The sequence below is a fragment of the Cebus imitator genome, unplaced genomic scaffold, assembly GCF_001604975.1.
Source record: "Cebus imitator isolate Cc_AM_T3 unplaced genomic scaffold, Cebus_imitator-1.0 Scaffold167, whole genome shotgun sequence".
In the NCBI taxonomy this organism is placed as follows: Eukaryota; Metazoa; Chordata; class Mammalia; order Primates; family Cebidae; genus Cebus; species Cebus imitator.
Window position 1 is genome coordinate 2,443,117 of NW_016107482.1, and position 3,668 is coordinate 2,446,784.

The 3,668-nt window shown below is 40.9% G+C and overlaps 1 protein-coding gene across 1 annotated transcript in view; it reads right to left on the reverse strand.

The window, feature by feature from the left end:
- CNTNAP5 (contactin associated protein family member 5) overlaps positions 1-3,668 on the reverse strand; it is an 865,582-nt gene that overhangs the window by 464,708 nt on the left and 397,206 nt on the right. The gene's annotated exons all lie outside the window — the stretch shown is intronic.

The following is a 3,668-nucleotide window of genomic DNA, read 5'->3' on the forward strand; positions in this document are numbered from 1 at the left end:
CATGTTTCCCTACAGGCTTGGAACTGTGCTGAACTGGAAAGGAATAACAGGCTTTGCCCACATAGTCCAGAACCAAGTTCAATTGATAGGCATAGCTCCTTCCAGAAAAAAATAGGGCGTGTTTTCAAGACTTAAAAATTAAATAATAAAAGGAACTATGTCCTTATGACTACATAAATAGGATTGAAAATGGGTATTTTGTTTTAGAAAGAATGCATATTCTTTGAGTCTGAATGATTCTTCAGTGGAGAAGGTGAATCCTGAGCTGTGCCTGGGAGGAGGAGTAAAGCTGGGGTACATAAACGGAGGACAGCTAGTCAGACTGTGGGCAAAGGCAGCAGCGAAGAAATAGTTATCCCAGTTGCCATTGCTGATTACCTGCTGTATGCACGGCACTTCAGAAGAAATAACCTTCATCTTTAATCCTCTAAGGGAAAATTATTATCTCCATTTTACATATAGGATCCTTGAGACTCAGGGAGGTGAGGCATGCATGCCTCAGGTACACTCAGAACTTGAATCTGGGTCTGCCTCATCCTTACTCCTTTGACCATCGCTATAGATCATGGCTTGGGTCATAATGTTGAGAATTTAGCCTCTGTTGAGCTTCGAAGGCCCCCTTGAGAAGACATGAGAGATAGAGGAGAAAAAGCATGCTTTGCAATCCAACCTGCCTGGTTTCCCCTGCCCCTCCTTCCCTCTCAATTTTATGGAAGTCTCTGGCTATACCCTTCTACCAAAATGATCACAACTTTCATCTTCCCCTGCAAAACTTGCCTCAACCTTAGCAAAATGAATAATTAAATAGAACTAATAATTGTATATATATACATATATATATATATATATGTATATATATGTTTTTCAACTTTTGCAACATTTTATATATTAAGTTCCTTTGTAACTGAAAGCTAAATGTCTCTCTCCTCCCTCCTGAGAAGTGTTTTATCCAGCACAACTCCAGCAGACTGTTCAACAGTGTGACATTCAGCAGGCAGGAACTGCCACTTTTCCGTAGCTGCTGACTCCCACCTCCATTAGGGCCCAAGGCGCTATTCCCTTCACTGAGTAAGTTGGGTGCTTCATATAGGGTTGGGGGCAGCAAACTCATGGTAATTAGAAAAGGAGAGCTGGCGAATTAACAGCTGACTTGGTTTCACTGGTTTATTCACTGTTTGCTCCAAAGCATCTGAGTTTTCATTGTTTGATAGATTATGCTAATGAATTAATAGGTTTTTTTTCCTCCATCCCTTTCTTTCTTTCTCTCTCCTATAGAAAAGTATTGTGATCTATGTGAGCTGGTCACAGTGACAGAGTTTAAAGGTACACTGTCCTCTCTGAAGATCTTAGTGAACAGAAGCTCCTCAAGTAAATCTATAAAAGACAGGCATGTTCCCAGCACTTAGTGCACAGAGCCAAGGAAATGCAGAGTGCAGTGCTGTGAAACCCTCCTTATGCAGCAGCACAGGCTGAAAACCTGAGGGAAGGAAGAGCATGGTTACAAGGCCAGGAGAAGCAGCAGCCAGGCTCAGGGATATAGGGGAGCATGGCCCAGGACTTCCAGCGGCTGAGTGCCAGCAGCTTGTGGACCTGGATCCCATTACCCAGCACTTTGTGTGCTAGGTCACACAGTTTACATCTTATCTTTAAGAAATGGAACATTGAGTAGGAAGAGGTTACTAATACAGATCACTGGAGGGTTTTGTTTGTTTGTTTGTTTGTTTTGTTTTGTTTTGTTTTCTGAGATGCAGTCACCCTCTGTTGTCCAGGCTACAGTGCAGTGGCATGACCTCGGCTCACTGAAACCTCTGCCTCCCAGGATCAAGCAATTCTCCTGCCTCAGCCTCCTGAGTTAGCTGGGATTACAGGCATGGGCAACCACATGGGCAACCACAGCTAATTTTTTATATTTTTGGTAGAGATGAGATTTCAGCATGTTGGCCAGGCTGGTCTCGAACTCCTGACCCGAAGTAATCCTCCCATCTTAGCCTCCCAAAATGCTGGGATTACAGGCGTGAGCCACCGCGACCGGCCAGCAGATTACTTTGAGAAAGATTATTCTGACAGCTGTATGAGAATTGGATTAGAAGGTAAAACCGGTAGTAAGGTTGGCTGTAATCAGGATAGATGGGGCATAAAGGAGCTCAGGCAAGCATAGTGCAGGAAGAATGGGACCCAAGTAATGACAAGGCATTGACAGGAGGTGGCCTCCAGCTGACAGAGACAGAACAAAGGACACCATTGCCACCCCACACAGTTTTTATTTATAAAATAAAATGATTCAGGAGCTAACATTGGCTGAAGGAAACTCTGCTTTATAAACTATCAGTTCTAGATGTAACAAGGCAGATAGATCGCAGTTTTCACTTTGAAATCGAGCTGCATCTCACTTTTATCTTAAAATAAGAGAGGCATTTAACAATAATTTATTAAGTCCAAATACTAGGCATTTGAAAATTTAAAGCCATTACATGTCGCAAACATAAGAAGAAAACAGGGCAGGGAATTACCCCCTTTCCCCCAACTTATTTGTCCTATGTGCTGTTTTTGTGGCCTTTAATAATCTACTGAATTGTTTCATAGAGCCAATAACAATAATAATTAAAAGAAAATATTTTAATATTTTTCACACTGTCCTGCTTCAAAAGATAAATTTTATGAATCAGTTAAATTTATTTTGTTTTAATGTAACATTTTTGGATATAGTAACACACCCCTCAACCCTCCCTCCCTTCCTCCATCTGCTCATCTTCCATAGCCCCAAAAGTAATCACTGCTGTTAATGTCTTGCTTTTGCTTCCAGTAAAACATTAGCTGTATACAAGCAGCAAAGATAGGTTTTCTTTATTTCTACTCATTTAAGTTTTTATACTCATGGTAAAATAGAATGTAGGTTTATCTCCAACTTTTCATTTTCATTTAATCTATCCTGAAAATCTTTATCAAAATACAAAGAGCTTTCCCATCCTTTTTATAGCTGCATAGTATTCCATGCTCATATATAATATATATGATATATAATTATATATAAATGATATATAATCATATATGTGTTATATAGAACTTATATTCATTTAATGAGCTTCCTAGTGATAAAAGTTTAGATTTTTCTATTTACTTTAGATCCTTAAAACTGTTGAAATGCTTTATTATGTGGATATTATCTTGCTTGGGCACAAACATATTTGTAGCATTCATTCTTAGGTGATGAATTGGAAGACAAAGGCTTTCATGCTTGCAGTTTGGACAAACACTGCCAAATTGCCCTATATAAAAACTATGCCTATTTAAACACCTAGGAGTACCTTTACCACAGGCTTGCCGACAACATATAGTCTAGCTTTAACATTTTGCCTGTCTGGTAGTTTGAAAAAAATGTATTTCTGGCTGGGCGCATTGACTCACACCTGTAATCTCAGCATTCTGGGAGGGCGAGGCAGGCAGATCACGAGGTCAAGAGATCGAGATCATCCTGGCCGACATGGTGAAAGCCTGTCTCTACTAAAAATACAAAAATTAGCTGGGCATGGTGGCGCACGCCTGTAGTCCCAGCTACTCCGGAGCTGAGGCAGGAGAATTGCTTGAACCTGGGAGGCGGAGGTTGCAGTGAGCCGAGATTGCACCACTGCACTCCAGCCTGGCTCCTGGCGATGGAGTGAGACTCTGTC